We start from the raw sequence: 17,626 nt of genomic DNA, 5'->3' as shown, positions 1-17,626 counted from the left end.
TTAAAACCAGGACATTTCCTCACTTAAAAAAAAAAACGGGACATAATAAGGACGTTTGGTCACCCTATCTTAACAGCACAGGAGCTTTGCGCTTTCCAGCAAAAGATACTGACGCCAGCAGGAAATTTAAGGGAAGAGCAATGTTGTGTTATTCTTTTATTCTGTTTTTTTGTTGATGTTAAACCTGGATTTGCATGATGCAGTGAGTTTTTTTTGTGTGTGTGTGTGTGTGTGGGTGTGTGTGTGGGGGGGGTGCTCAGGGTGTGCCTCACGCATGACACAACAGAGTAGCTAATATAGGTATGGACGTGTAATTATTTACTGTTGTTTATACAGCTCTGTTCCAATTATGTAAATATTTGGGCTCTTGTGAGTTAAAAAGAAACCTAAAAAAGGAAGCAAATTTAGGAACTGGACCGTTTCGGCTTAAACAGCTAAGCAAAAATGGACCACAGTTTTCAGCTGAGTGAGCCAAAAACAGTATTTACTCAGCAATTGAGTGTGAAAAACAAATGAATAGGTCTAGATACAGTGGTATGAAAAAGTTTGAGCACAGCAGATAATTTTCATGATTTTCCATTATAAATCATTAGTTGATGAGATCAGCAATTTCAGTTAGATATATCATATAGCAGAAGATCACAGTGATGATTGAGAAGTGAAATAAAGTTTATAGGATTTGCAGAAATTGTGCGATAATTCTTTAAACTAAATTAGGCAGGTGCATCAATTTGGGCACCCAAACAGAAAAACGACATGAATATTTTGTAGATCCTCCTTTTGCCGAAATAACAGCATCTAAACGCTTCCTGTAGCTTTCAATAAGACTCAAGCTCATGGTTGAAGGTTTTTCGGACCACAAAATTTTACTGTGGGGAGCAGTAAAGTGTTTGTCATGGAATGCTGTCTTCTTTGTCCTCCTATATAATTTTAGTTTCATCAGTCCACAGCACCTTATTCCAAAATGAAGCTGGCTTGTTCAAATGTGCTTTAGCTTTAGCAAACCTCAAGTGACTCTGTTTGTGGCGTGTGCACAGAACACACAGTACCTTCAGGTTGTTTTTTTTAAAAGCAGTCATGATAAGGCAATTGTCGAGCACACGTAAATAGGCAGGATAGAGGAACAGATTGAAAAATTCAGTGTAAAAGCATGAATTTTAGCTTCTTCCTGCATTTCCACTGAATTAATTTTAGCGCTCTGCAGAACTACTAATGTAGGGTTTGCAACAGCACCTCAGATAAGAGAACCTAAATGCATCACAGAGTATTTTGTAAAAGAGTATCCTCAGGAATACGAGTTGATCAGAGAGACTTTAGGGTGTCTACGTCAACCAGTGACTTCTTGGCCTCGCCCACAGAGCTAGTTAGCGTTAGCTATTTTGTGTAAGTAACTATAGGTTTAAATCAGATCTCCGGATGATTCTACGTTTTACCGAGACCTTAAATAAACACTAGAGGAGCACAGTTTGACAAGCTAGCACAACTCGACAAAACACCGGTCAAAGCAGGCTCTGTTCGCGCCAGGTTTTATGATATAGAGCAGACTCTGGAGCTTCGACGTGGTGAAACTGCCCAAGCTCTGAATCACCAAGTCTGAGGTAAGAATTTAGTAGCGTTAGTTTAGCTGAAGGAAATGCTGTTAATGAGTTAACTTTATTAAAGGTTGCATGTATGAATATTCATGAGCAAGAGCCAAAACCTGTCTTTTCTCAGAGACCACTAATTCAGAGATCTAAAGCAGGGATACATAGAGACAACAGAGCACTTTTTTTTCCACAAAAAAACATGGCATCACATGGCATTCATTCATACTAGAGTCATCACCTAGAATGTTTAAAATGAAAAAAAAAAAAAAAAAATGGAATGAGACCTTTAAATAATGAACATACGCTGAATTTAAAGAAAAACTCTGGTGTAAAATAGACTTTTGTTCTAATAAAACATGATACAAAGTACTTACCTTTGATGAATAGCACTCTTTTCTCTTACAGTGTTCCAAGATCTAGAAATTTTAACAGTTTGTCCAAACACCCTTCAGACAGGCTCAAAGTAGCTCCACACTTCCTTACTAAAATCTGAAGAGCTCGGACATTTAAAACGAGGCATTAATACCTTAAAAAGTGCACAAGAAGCTTATTAAAAACCTCTGTTTACATCCCATAATGCTAGCTTTAGCTCTGTGCGCCGCCATCACTGTGCTGATAATTACATAGACATATGTATCTTGTGCACTTTTTAAGTTATTAATGTCTCGTTTTAAATGTCAGGGCTCTTTAGATTCTAGCAAGGAGGTGTGGAGCTACTTTGAGCTGGATAACGGTGGAAAAAAACAATTTATTGGGGGGAAACTATGCCCCTTATCAACCAGTCTGAAGGGTGTTTGGACAAACTGTTCAAATTTGTGGATCTCGGAATGCTGTGATAGAACGGAGGTGTGCTATTATGTTTTACTACAGCAAAAGTCCATTTTACACTAAAGTTCTCCAAACCTTTTTACTGGTATTGGAATATATGTGTATATTTAGATTTTACTGGCTCTTTATTATTTGGGGGCGTATTTGGAAAGTAAGCTTTCAAGCAAGGAAAGTTGAAGGTTGTCATTGTGCAAAGTGCTGATGCTTGGTGGTCCAGGGGGGAGGGAAGGAGGGAGGTGGGCTGATGTTGAGATAAAATTCTTAAGAAATAAGTAAACCTCAAATAAGCCAACAGCAGTGAGGTAGATAGGGGAGCATAGAGAGCGACACTGTTTCCTGTGTGTGTGTCAGTGTGTGTGTGTGTGTGTGTGTGTGTGTGCGGTTCTGTGAGTTATAGGCTGCTACTGGCACTGTAGGTCGCTCAGCATCAACACAGGGAGTCTTATCACTTTCTGCACTTTCTGAGCGCTGTAAGTACTGCTGATTATTACTCTATTACACACTGCATTATAGGTACTTATAGGTATTTGTATTTTTGTATTGTCTATATATTCTGATATATTCAGTAGTTGAGATTTGGGTTGTGGCTAATCATTATTGATACCATTGACTAAGAGCCAGTGGCAAAAAGTGACAGGAGGTGCCGATTCACGTATATTTTAATTGTGCAAAGTTTTACGCTAATTTTATAATACTGTTATTATGTTTAGATACACTTCTCAAACTGAAGTGCATTGGTGCTGTTCATTTTTTAAAAATTAACGCAAACTTCAGTTGCGTTGTGTTCTCCAGTTCTCCATGTTTGCGATGACACTTGTGATTGGGTCTCATCGAGCTCGAGAACTGATAGCAAATGAGAAACTAATTAAAAGACTGTACAGTTATATGTAATTATATATGTGTGTACATATATATATATATATATATATATATATATATATATATATATATACTGTCATTAAAATCAGTATTTTGAGATAGTATGGTCCAGTACAGTATAGTATATAGAAGCTACAGAACCAATATGTAGGCCTCAACAGACCTTAGTATATAAACACTCACCTTCGATTGATCGTATAATTCATTTTTAAATATTGAACACTGCAGTTATATGTTACTCTAAACCCCTAAAAACACTAATTTTTAAAATTCCCTTTAGAATGTGTTAAAATTGCAAAAATCTGGCTACTTTGACATAAATTAAAAGGTTTTTTTACCTCATAATTTGTGGGCAGAGACAATATGTAGCATTTTTAAAGCAGTACTTATATACTGTAATTATATACTGATTTACTGCAGTTTTATTTAAAATTCCTTTTACACGTTTGTATCAAAATCAATGTAAATAAATGAACAATCTATTTATAGAATACATTTTTAAAATTCTAATTATTTCAAGGTCAGATTATTTTATTTTTTAACAATTGGCTCATTGATTATGTTTATACCAATGGCATTTTTAAATGGCATTAAACAGCGTCATGTATCATATAAAACGTTTTTAAAACCGATTATTCCAATAGTGTGCATTTCAACTTACAGGCCAAGCTGTAAGCTAATATTACACATATTACACCTCGTTAAACTCATTCCCTCATTAGCAAAGGCTTCACACATTGAATTACAAATATTAAAAGAATGAAAACTCAACTTTACACCTAATTTTCTAGAATTAGCCATAATCCAGAGGATAGAATTAATGAATAGATCTGTTTTAACGGTTGATCAGTTACACACTGGAGCAATTTCACAGAAAGCCCGGTTTTACTTTAGAATAAGTGTCTCTCTCAGTGTAATAACTGTGTAGTTACACATTAATAACAGTGTAATAACAGTGTAACTACTGGAGAAGTGCACATAGTTACAGTTATGATTACAGTTGTACAGGTTTATATGATTACACATGTGTATAAAGGTCTGTTGGACATATCAGATCAATCACAGCCCCTAATTACATACCACACAAAATCTTTTGGACAAAAAATAAACATTTATACACTTATATAACTTTAAATGTGTACATACACTGTTATATATAAAAATGCACATACACATACTATGCTGGATTATACATCTATTAAAAACTGATGCTGTAACAATGCGCATACTTCGCCAGTTTAATATTTACAATGTTGTTATTTCATGGATTTTTAATGTGTTACTACACAGTTATTATAGAGATTTATATATTATAAAGTGGGACTGAAAACCAACTTAAACAACATTTTAAGTTAGAATCTTCTAAAAATATATATATATTTTTTATAAATGGGAAATACAAGCGTAAAGAATCAAGTCAACATATTGGATCTACACCAAACATCACACAAAATTGTAAATACTAATCAATCAGAATCTAAATTTAATCATCTAAGTATAGTTAATGAACAATATTTCTGAAGAATTAAAATGCTTATTAAAGCTTTGATAGTCAGATTGTGCATATTGTAATATTATGTATATTATGTACTAAGAGAGAGTAGCATTATAGCTAAATTATCACATCTTATTGGCTGAATATTAGCCTATAAAAGCTTTAGCCTACAAATATACTGAATTCCAGATGTTTGAATTTTAAGGATTATGCAGAATACCTGATTATTAGTCCAGAGGGTTTTCACTGTTGGGTGACAGAAGCCCAACAGCAATTTATACTTAAAATTAATTCTAAAGTTAAAAAATGTGCACTAAAAAACTTGTTATCGATTCTTTATTAAATGTGTATTAATTATTAAGTTTTAGTGCATCAGTCAGTTCAAGCACATCCTGAAAGGCCATGCTATGCAATAAGTTTAGCATTATAGCTAGTGGTTAGTTGGTTTTAGTCCAAAAACTCAAAAATGATTTGCACTAAAATGTTAGAAATGGCTAGAAACACATGCTAATAACCTTCTAATGATACTAATGATTCTAAATAACATTCGAAATAACATCACAATCATAGAGCATTAGCAATTGAAATCATGCTGCTGTTGTAATAAGCAATATATTATATTGTTGAGCATTAGTGTTAGACTTAAAATAGTCTTAGTTTTAGTTTTAAAATTATTTGAAATGTATTGTTAGATCTATGGCGCTTGCAAGTTTTTAGCTGAAACTGTATGTCCAGGAACTTATTATCACTTATAGCTTATAACTTACTATTAATAGATTTATTTTTAAAGATAATTAATATTCTACAAATATTTAAAAATCTATTCCAATGAAAGTATTACAGTAAAAGTCAGGCTGATACTGAAATAAACAAACGATCACATCTTTAAGATCACATCTTGCTTGTTTAGGGCCTATAGATATCAGCATTTAGCGTTTAGCCTCATCGCTAATCATAACAACAGAGCAGTGTTGAGTCTAAATCTAAGGAGAGTTTTTACTGTTGAGTGGCAGAAGTTCTACTATTGATTTTTAATAGATAAACAGATAAACAGATTTAACCAGTACATATCAACTGGTGCTGTAATATATATACAATATATTGTTTCAGTTCTGTATCAAGGACATTTTAAAAGGGTTATGCAATGAGTTTAGCATTATAGCTAATAGTAGAGCATTAGTCTTAATCTTAGTCTTAGTCTTAGTTGTAAAATAATTGAATGAATCTTTATGTTGGCTTTATGAGACTTTCTGTTTTTTAGCTAAAATTGTAAGTCCAGGATCTTTATTAATTACCCCTTTTTTAAGATTATTAACTTCTAAAAATCTAAAAAAAATATATATATTAAAACTAAAGTATTAAAATTAAAGTCTGGCTGGTTCTTTAATAAATAAAAGATCACATCAGTCCATAAGTCTTATGCTTGTTTAGAGTCTATAGGCATCAGGTTTAGCATTATCGCTAATCATATAAACAGAGCAGCACTGAGTCTTGATTTAAGGCTGGAAGAGCTGAGAGTTTTCACTGTTGAGTAACTGAAGTTCTATTATTGGTATTTCATAGATTCAGATTTTGCTATTTTTTTAATAATCAGAAACTGTGTTTTGGTTCTGTGGTACTTTAGCAAGAACTACATGTCCTGTATGAACTGCTGAATATAAATATATATTACTAATTAAAGCAAATGTCATGCAGATGCTGTAATATATATACAATATATTGTTTCAGTCCCTTATCAAGGACATTTTGACAGGCTTATGCAATGAGTAGTAGAGCATTAATCTTAGTCTTAGTTTTAGTTGTAAAATTGTTGAATGAAATGTTGAGTTGGTTTTATGGCACTTGCTGGTTTTTAGCTAAAACTGACTTTACTCATTTTAAGTTAATAAATATAAAAAATATATATTTTAAACACTATTTAAATGAAGGTGTTAAAGTAAATGTCCAAAGAGATGCTTGTTTAGAGTCTATATGCATCAGGTTTAGCATTATCGCTAATCATAACATTAGAGCAGTGTTGAGTCTAAATCTAAGGCTGGAAGTGGTGAGAGTTTTCATTGTTGGGTTACAGAAGTTCCACTATTGGTATTTAACAGATTTAAACAGATTTTTTAATAATCTATAACTTGGTTCTGTGGTACTTTAGCAATTTTTTTTTTTTTTAGCAAGAACTGAATGTCCTGTATATACGTCTGTATATATATATATATATTGTACTAATTAAAGCAAATGTCATGCTGTTACTTTAATATATATATATGCAATTTATTGTATCAGTCCCATAACAAGGACAAGGATTTTGCAATGAGTTCAGCATTATAGCTAATAGTAGAGCATTAGACTTAGTTCTAGTTTTTAGCTAAAACTAGCATGCATGTCCAGGAACTTTTAAAGATAATAACTATTGTAAAAATATTTAAACATATATTTAAAAATAAATAATTAAAGTATTAAAGTAAAAGTCCAAAGAGATGCTTGTTTAGAGTCTACATGCATCAGGTTTAGCATTGCCGCTAATCATAACATTAGAGCAGTGTTGAGTCTAAATCTAAGGCTGGAAGTGGTGAGAGTTTTCATTGTTGAGTTACAGAAGTTCCACTACTGGTATTTAACAGATTTAAACAGATTTAGCTATTTTTTATGTTGGTTGTAAAAGTATTGAATAAAAAAATTGTGTTGGTTTATTGCACTTGCTGTTTTTTTTTTATCTAAAACTGCATGTTCAGGGTCTTTATTAATTGATTTTTTAAGATAATGAGTATTTTAAAAATATTTTATAATCTGTTCAAATTAAAATATTAAGGTAAAATTTAATGAAGTGCTTGTTTAGAGTCAATATGCATCAGGTTTAGCATTATCGCTAATCATAACAACAGAGCAGTGTTTGGGTCTAGATCTAAGGCTGGAAGAGCTGAGAGTTTTCACTGCTGAGTAACTGAAGTTCCACTATTGGTATTTTTTACAGATTTGTCCATTTTTAAATAATCCGTAAGGTTTTTTTTTTTCTATGGCACTTGTAGGTTTTTAGCTAAAATCATATGTCTAGCAACTTTATTCATTGATTTTTAATGATAATAAAAATTCTAAAAATAAAAACATTAATACAAATTAAAGTATTAGAAAGGTCAGGTAAAGGTTAGGTTGGTGCTGTAATAAACGAATTATTGCATCAGTCTAAGCCTCTAAGGATGTTCTGGAAAAGTCTATGAATCAGGATAAGCATCATCGCTAATAGACTAGAGCAGGCTTAGAGAGTCTTAATCTTGTGGCTGGAAATGCTTTAGATATGTTTTTGTTCAACTTTTAATTTTAAATGATTTTTAAAAAAATAATCAGATACATGTCGTTGCTTCTGTGGGAGTCCAGGAACCATAATTGGATTTGTATTAATAACATCCATAAATAAAGCAAAAAAGATATATTACTAATTAAAGTAAAAATCATACAGGTGCTGTAATAAACAATATATTGCGTAATATATGTTGTTTCAGTCAGTTAAAGGAGGTCCTCTGGGTGGCCTCTGCCTCAAAAACGGGTCCAGCATTATAGCTAATAGTAGGGCTTAGGTTTAAAAAAAAGGGCTGGAAATGTGGCAGATGTTTATATAGAAATTATATTACTGGTTCAGAATATATTAGATAATGTAAAATGTGCATTTCTACTGACGCTTCTTCTAAACACGTCCTGACCTCACCGTTAGATGTGAGGATTTTAATCTGAAGATTTTACGATGCATCCGATGCACCAACAGCTTCAGACATCTCCAATATATATATCAAATATCAATAATCTTGATATTAATTATATTAAACGAACATATCTGTATATATAATGCTGGCTCAGGCTAGTATGTGGCTCGAGTAGGTTTCAGTTATATACAGCACAACTAAGTATTGTGTGTAGATTTGAATAAGGTCAATTTATATTCTCCAGATATACCAGATACTGACCAATTATTAAAGAAAGGAATGATTAAAGAAATTATTAAAGAAAGAAAACACATTAACTGAGAAGAGGTGTGTCCACACATTTGACCTGTACTGTGCGTATATAGAGCTCTGGAAGAAATTAAGAGACCACTTCAGCTTCTGAATCAGTTTACATTTGAGTAAAATGAACATTGTTGTTTTATTCTATAAACTACAGACAACATTCCTCCCAAATTCCAAATAAACTATCGTCATTTAGAGCTTTTATTTACAGGAAATGAGAAATGGCTGAAAAAACAAAAAAGATTCAGAGCTTTCAGACCTCAAATAATGCAAAGAAAACAAGTTCATATTCATAAAGTTTTAAGAGTTCAGAAATAATCAATATTTGGTGGAATAACCCTGGTTTTTAATCACAGTTTTCCTGCATCTTGGCATCATGTTCTCCTCCACCAGTCTTACACACTGCTTTTGGATAACGTTACGCCTTTACTCCTCTCTTTTTTCAGAGCTGTATATATATAAAAACCTTTTATCTCATTTTTACGGCCTAACTCAAAGAACACGTTGTATCTTCTGCTATTTTATACGTTAAATATGTTCTACTCTTGTATTATATGTAAATGTACTAATCGGTCGGTATCTGGTATATGTGGAACTCCATCCACAAATATGCGAATATTTAAATTTACTGTTGGTGTGATCAATAATACAATAATATAATATAACAACTATAATGTAAGAAAATAATTCCAATCTACACACAGTACTCAGGTGTGCTGTATATAACTGAAACCTACTCAAGCCAGATATTAGCCTGGGTCTGCATTATATATTCTTATATGATGATTTAATATAATTAATATCAATGCCATTGATATTTGATATAGTGGAGATGTCTAAAGCTGCTGGTGCATTTTAAAATCTTCAGGTTAAAATCCTCAGACCTAACGGCGAGGTCAGAACGTGTTTAGAAGGTGCGTCAGTAGAAATGCGCATCTAATTCACACATCTAATACATTCTGATTAAAATACCAAGAGTGTGCATTAAATTTGGGACTTAAAGGCCTGTTTTTCTAATATAAAAAACACACTGAATTAGAAGATGTGTCCAAATATTTGACTGGTACTATACTATTACACTATACTATACTATACTACTTTTATGGAGGTGCGGATTTCATTTTCCAGCAGGACTTGGCACACTGCCCACACTGTAAAAAGTACCAATTGGTCTTATATAATATTCACATTTTCTGAGACACTGATTTTTGTGTTTTTATTGGCTGTAAGCCACAATCAATGATAAAAGAGACAAACTCTTAAAATAGATCACTATTTAATAATCTAATAATAATCTATATAATATATGAGTTTCACATTTTTAACTAAATTACTGAAATAAAGTAACTTTTCAATGGTATTCAAATGTTTTGAGATGCACTTTGTAGATGTTTATACTTTATAATATATTTATAAGTTCGTCTTGTTGTTCAGACGTTGGTAATCTGTGATTACACTGCTGAACAGAGTACAGTAAATGGTGTAAACAGTATATCAGTGTATCAGGACAGGTATCCTGAATGGTGCTTCAGTACAGACGGTGTTTTCCTGCTGATTCTGATTGAGTATAAATATGAACAGTTTTCATACTGAGACTAGGATTCCCTTTCTCACTCGGTGTGTCATACACACACTTCTCTCCATTTCACTCTTTCACTCCTACATCACTCCCCCTACACACTCTGCTCAGGTGTGTTCCTACACCCACATACACAGGTTTATACCTGGAGTTTAAAAGGTTTTAAAAATGTGTCACACACATACACACAATTAATTTGGAATCAGTAATACGTTTTTTATGCAATTTATTACCCCAAGTTAAACCCCAACTTCCCAGCTATTAAATATATTTATATTTAATGGAGCTTACTACAACATACAACATCAGATAAAATAAAAAAGGTACCATGGATGACCCTATAAAAAAGCAGAAAAATTATTGTAAAAGTAATTGTGTAATTCTAAGCAGATAATGTCCTAACAAAAAAAATGATGCTGCTGGGAACTTGGTCTTTGGTCCACCCATTCCTGAGACATGTGAACGCCTGATTTAAACACACAATCACTAACATCAGGTAAATTACTATCACTAACGTCGGATGGAAATCACCTGAACGCATGCCTCTTGAAAAAACAATAGACGAACATTAATGACATCCAGTGTTGTGCGTGAACGAGTTCAAAAGAACGCCTTCATTGAACACGCTTATTTTTTCGTGAACGTTGAACTGAACGCAACACATTTTTTAATAAAGAACTTGAACTGAATTAGTTCACAGTTCACACGGTAGACATCCCTGTAAATGAACGTTGGCTAGAGAGTGCGGAGTGCGAGGGTGAGAGAGAGAGAGAGAGAGAGAGAAAGAGAGAGAGAGAGAGAGAGACCAACGACGAGAGCGCAGAGCGCAAGGGCGAGAGAGAGAGAGAGAGAGAGAGAGAGACCAACGACGAGAGCGCAGAGCGCAAGGGTGAGAGAGAGAGAGAGAGATACAGAGAGAGAGAGAGAGAGACCAACGACGAGAGCGCAGAAAGCAAGGGCGAGAGAGAGAGAGACCAACGACGAGAGCGCAGAGCACAAGAGCGAGAGAGAGAGAGAGAGAGAGAGAGAGAGAGACCAACGACGAGAGCGCAGAGCGCAAGGGCGAGAGAGAGAGAGAGAGAGAGAGAGAGAGAGAGACCAACGACGAGAGCGCAGAGCGCAAGGGCGAGAGAGAGAGAGAGAGATACAGAGAGAGAGAGAGACCAATGACAGGAGTGAGAGAAAGCGCTGCAATAAAAAAAAAAATGGCTATGAACATTTTCATCACCTGGTTAGCGTTCTAGCTTTAAAAACACTGTTTTCCATTTTCTTCTAAGTAGCACATTTATCTTTAAGGACAGATCTGCTCACTCTTGGTGAGATTTTAATCTCAGTGTCTTCATGAGGGAGAGTCACCTGGAATAGTTTTCTCAGCATCTTGAAGGAATGAAGGAGTTCCTGGAGGTGCTGAACAATAGCTGCTGCTTTTCCTTCACGCTGTGAGGCTCCAGCTCATCTTAAATCATTTTAAATCACCTCAAATCACCGTCTCAGTTGATTGTGTAGGATAAACAATGTTTTTTTACTGTTTACTACTAAATTCCATGTGTTACTTCATAGTTTATAAGTCTTTAATATTAATCTACAATGTAGAAAAAACGTTGAATAAGGAGGTGTGTCCAAGCTTTTGACTGCTACTGTACATTTAAAAAGGGTAATGTTCAGAATTTTCACGAAACCTACCACTTAACCAATCGTTTCCAGCTGTGATATTGACCAATCTGCTGGTGGAGGGTTGCTGAGCTGTGTTTGAGGTGGTTCAGGTGTTTTTAGCTAAAGGTGAGGCTGGTTTTAAGTAGCTGCAGTGGTTTCCCGGTCTGTGTCTGATGGTGGAAGCTATGACCTCTGACTTTCGTCTGTAGACTGCAGGGATGAGCTCTGGGGTTTCTGTAGCTCCATTGATGACTGGTTCTGTGCTGGAAAACACTCGCTCAGACTGTAACTACTGCCAGACCTGCGATTTTTATTATGATTTTTTATTTATTCTTTATTTAACCAGGAAAGACATTAAGCACACTCTTATTTACAGTGGCAGCTTGGCAAGAGGCAAAAAGTCTCTTGGAACACAAATACAAAAAGTACAACAGACGATAGATAGATAGATAGATAGATGGATGGATGGATGGATGGATGGATGGATAGAGGTATAATACACAAAGTTAAAAAATACATATAAATACAATCAAATAAAAAATAGAATGTACAATGTAAAAGTGTAGTCTTTAGTGTGTGTGTAATGTAGAATGGAGGTACTGCAGTTGAACAATAGACAGTGAACACCAGTTAATGTGCATAAAGTGAGGATAACTGATGTCAGCCATACAGAAAGTGCAAATACACAGTTATATAACAATTTAAATGTAGCAGTGCAAAAGATCTTTAGTTTTAGTTTTAGTTTTTTGCAGAGAATTCCAGTCTTGCAGCAGCTTAAAATGCGGACAAACCAAGTACTCTATTCATCTTGGGAACCTGCAGCATGATACGCTGAGCAGAACGGGTGTTTTTAAGGTATTTTCTAACCAGATACCCAGGAACTTATATTCTGTGACCTGATTTATTTTATCACCTTCTACAGTAACGATATCCTGGTAGGGCTGGGCTACAAAACGCTTTTTGTGAAATCACAATGCCTTAGTCTTAGCGGAGTTTATTTGAAGATTTAAAGTGAAAAAGCTTGTTGAGGCTTAAAGAAGTTATTTTGAGGTAAGTTAGTTACTGCGTTCTGGAGCAGCTGAGAGCTGAAGGGATTTTATTGTTTTATTGTGACGGTTTCAGTGTTCTGAGCTTCTGGAGGAAGAGAAGTTTGAGAAGGTTCTATGAGCTGCAGAATGCTCAAAGATGAGCAGTAAATAAAAGTTTGATTTGTTTAAAAAATTTAAGAACTGTGAAAGTATCCTCAAGCGCAGCCGCAAAGACCATCAGGGGTGGGTTTCCTGAAAACTTTTTTACGCTAAGAATTTTGTTAAATCGTACTTAAGATTGATCGTTAATTAAAGAAAGCAACAAACGAATTAACATGCAACCCGACCCAGTCATCATTCTAAAAGATTACTTTAAGCGGATTCTGCTTGCACTTTAGCACCATAAACACAGGGGATCACCAATTTTGAGGGAGAAAAATGATTATTTCCGTGGTTGAATCTATATTATATTATATTATATTATAATATATTATATTATATTATATTATATTATATTATATTATACAACTGTTCAGCTGTGCAAACTCTAAAAAGTCTAAAAAACTCAAAAAGTTGAGGTGTGTCAACTAGCAAATGTATATAGTCAAAAGTTTGGACATCTCATTCAACATTAATATTAGAGACATGAAAACAGTTAAGTGACACATATAAAATTATCCAGCAAAAAAAAAATTGCATGTCCTCCACAATCCCCCGAACTAAAGCCAACTTGGGATGAGCTGTATATATATATATATATATATATATATATATATATATATATATAGTACGCTGTTTCAGGGAAGGAAGTCAACAGAGACACTCTTTAAACTCATTCGTTAATTTTTGCTTTGCGAAGCTCTTTGGGAATCTGCCTCGTTATTTTCTCACGTTGTTTGTTAGTTCATTCGTTATTTGCTAAGATTGATCATTTACGGGAAACCCACCGCAGAAACGTTATGATGAAACTGGCTCTCATTAGGAATCAAGTTTCTACATTGTCTGGATGACGTCAGTATTCATTTACAATGTAGGAAAAAAAAAAAAAAGCCAATTCTGCTAGACCTGCATTCTGGAGCAGCTGAGACTGAAGGGGTTTTATTGTGACTGTTTTAGTGTTTTGCATGTCTGGAGGAAGAGAAGGTTGAGAAGGTTCCATGAGCTGCAGAATGATCAAAGATGGGCAGTAAATAGTTTAATTTGTTTAAAAAGTTTCTGTGAAAGTAACTTCAAATTTAGTCACAAACACTATGATGAAACTGACTCTCATCATAAATCAAATCGATACATGATTCCTTAAGTGTTCCTTTATAGTCTAGATGACAGTGTAGGAAAACTATTAAAAAAAAAACAAAATTCAAAATTTAAAAAAGCTCAAAAGCATCCTCAAGTTGAGTCAGAAAATGTTGTGATGAAACTGGCTCTCATCAGGAATCAAGTCTATACATGCTTCCTTATGTGTTCCTTCATAGTCTGGATGACTTCAGTATACATTTACAATGTAGACAAATATAAAATTAAATAAAAACATTTCATGAAGAGGTGCGGAAGCTTTGATCTTCCAGATCGTAACGTCTGACAGACCTGCGATCTGAAGCAGCTGAGAACTGAAGGGGTTTTAGTGTTTTATTGTGACTGTTTTAGTGTTTTGAGCTTCTGGAGGACGAGAAGGTTGAGAAGATTCTATGAGCTGCAGAATGATCAAAGACAGGCAGTAAATATAAGAAATTTGTATTAAATTTGTATTTTTTGTCTTTTAGACCTGCTGTAGCTCCACCACAGATCTTTAGCATTTCATTTCAGACCAGAACAAGAAGATCACAGTCTGACAGACTTCATTTCCTGTGTTTGCTCTCGTATCCAAAATCGTGTTACGTGCTATTTTCATTAGTATTTATTCTACAAATACTAGTTTTACCCTTTTTATTCTTCATTATTAAAGAAAAAATAGTTTTACTGTGTTAAATTAAATATTTATTACAATTTATAAAAAAATAGAAATGTAATTACAATTTCAATATATTCATTATAGATTAACCTTCATACAAACACAAACAACACATTTTTAAGATTTATTCTAAATAAACTCTAAATGGTAGATTTATACTCCAAAAGTGTACATATTATTTAATAAACAAAAACTGTTAAACAAACCCGAATATGTTTTATATTTTAGATTCTTCAAAAAAGCACCTCTTGCTTAGTTAGACACAGTTTTGCACATCTTGGCTTTAGATTTTCTCAGTCAGCTTTATGACGTAGAGTCTCCTGAAATTCAGGCTTTCAGTTAACAGCTGTGCTGAACTCATCAAGAGGTAATTACTTGAACTTCTTGTCTCTTAATAAAGTGTTTGAGAGCATCAGTTGTAAAGTAGTGAAGAGGTAGAGTTACAGGTAAACAGTGAATAGTGAATATTTGAATAATGTTCTTATCCAGATAATGAGAAGCAACATCTACTCAAGTAATTAAAGAAAAAAATATTTTAATAAAAAATGATGGTCAGTGAACCTGAAACATTTAAAAAACTTTGAAAGTATCCTCAAGTGCAGTCGCAAAAAACATCACAAATGTTATGGTGAAACTGGTACTCATCAGGACTGCCTCCTCAAGGTAGCAAGTTAATTACTTGAATTTCTTGTCTCTTAATAAAGTGTTTGAGAGCATCAGTTGTAAAGTTGTGAAGAGGTAGAGTTACAGGTATACAGTGAATAGCTCTATTTGAATAATGTTCTTATCCAGATTATGAGACGCAAGAACTACTCAACTAAATACATATAAGAAAAAAATATTTTAATAAAAAATGATGGTCAGTGAATCTGAAACATTTAAAAAACTTTGAAAGTATCCTTAAGTGCAGTCGCAAAAAACATCAAAAATATTATGCTGAAACTGGCACTCATCAGGACTGCCTCCTCAAGGTAGCAAGTTCATCAGAGTTACTAGCTTCATAAATCGCTAGTTATGAGTATTTATTTCTTTGTTTTTGGTTTGTTTAATACTTTTAAATTTACTACATGATGCCGTATATGTTCCTTTGTATATTAAAACACTGTGGGGTTAATTCTAGTCATGTCCATTCTAAGAAAAATCCTTGTCTAAGAAACTGACCTGTTTTTATAATTTCCTTAAAAACTTATAACAACTTATAAAATTGCTTTTTTTTCTTGTGAAGGATAAAAGAGGTTTAACCATTTAATTCTGTACAAAATTAGAAGAATTAGTCACATACATTTGCTGTTGATTTATTATAATGCCCTTATTTCCATTTAATGTCTTAATTTAATGGGTTTTTTTGTAGTTATTGTCATTGTTTTTGTTATTGGGGTGAACATGTTCAATTATGAGAAAGCCGCAATATACAGGAAGAAAAGCGATCTAGACATAAATAGAAAGAAACACATACAAATATATATATAGAGAGAGAGAGATAAATGCGTGGATGTAGAATTAAACAGCTATATGGCTTTAGCTGTGTCATAAAAAAAAAACACCAAGGACAAAAAAAGATGCGTCTTATAATGTTTTAATGGAAAAATCTCGTAATATTCCTTTAATAATGGAGGTCATTTACCGAAACTGCACAGCAGAATGGGGGAGGAGAGAGAGTGAGAGACAGAGAGAGAGAGAAAAAGAGAGAGATAGAGATAGATAGAGGTTTGTAATGGAAGATATTCACTTACATTTCACAACCATTCAACCAAATGTCACTCAGACATCTTCTTTCCATTGACATTATTTCCACTGTGCGTTCACTTTAAAGCCTACAGGACTTACATCACTGAGGGGAACAGGGCTGAAACTGAAATTACTAAAACAGCAGAAATAAATCTTCTCTAGAAACCGGCTCTCGTCGTGTTTTCAAACAAAGCTTCTGCTGTCCATAAAGGTCAGGTCCTCTCAAGTCTTCTACAGACTCGTCTTCGAAAAAGTCAGGGAAGTTCCTGCAATGTCTTGAGACAGTTTCTGAATCAGTTTCTCTGATTTTGCTATTCATAGGTTTATGTTTGAGTAAAATGAACATTGTTGTTTTATTCTATAAACTACAAACTACAAACATTTCTCTCAAATTTTAAATAAAAATATTGACATTTAGAGCATTTATTTGCAGTTCAGAAATCAATATTTGAAATCTATAACACAGTTTTTATATATCTAGACATGTTCTCCTCCACCAGTCTTACACACTACTTTTGGATAACTTTATGCTGCGTTACCCCTGGTGCAAAAATTCAAGCAGTTCAGTTTGGTGGTTTCATGGCTTGTGATCATCCATCTTCCTCTTGATTATATTCCAGAGGTTTTCAATTTGGTAAAATCAAAGAAACTCATCATTTTTAAGTTGCCTCTTATTTTTTTCCAAAGCTGTACTTTCCTTAGGTAACTTTTAGGGGTTCTTCATGTTAAAACTGTGGAGGTCATGCACCCTAAAGTGCATAAAGTGCTTTGTGGAACCTTCAAGAAGAAGAAAATTGTTTTTTTAGTTGCTCCTCACAGCTTTATCTAAGAAATGTAAAGTAGGTATTGTATTATAAAGAACAATAAATTAGGCTGTTACTTATAGTAAGAACATCTCTAGCAAAGTCAA

The 17,626-nt window shown here is 33.7% G+C and overlaps 1 protein-coding gene across 1 annotated transcript in view; it reads left to right on the top strand.

The window, feature by feature from the left end:
- Positions 1–2,745: 2,745 nt before the first annotated feature.
- cd4-1 (CD4-1 molecule) overlaps positions 2,746–17,626 on the top strand; it is a 48,789-nt gene continuing 33,908 nt past the window's right edge. The window contains exon 1 of the mRNA XM_007250880.3: positions 2,746–2,884. The gene's annotated coding sequence lies outside the window, so the exon portion shown is untranslated. The remainder of the gene's footprint in view (positions 2,885–17,626) is intronic.

The sequence above is a fragment of the Astyanax mexicanus genome, chromosome 6 (assembly GCF_023375975.1).
Source record: "Astyanax mexicanus isolate ESR-SI-001 chromosome 6, AstMex3_surface, whole genome shotgun sequence".
NCBI classification, from domain to species: domain Eukaryota; kingdom Metazoa; phylum Chordata; class Actinopteri; order Characiformes; family Acestrorhamphidae; genus Astyanax; species Astyanax mexicanus.
This window is presented reverse-complemented; position numbering and strand designations above follow the sequence as displayed.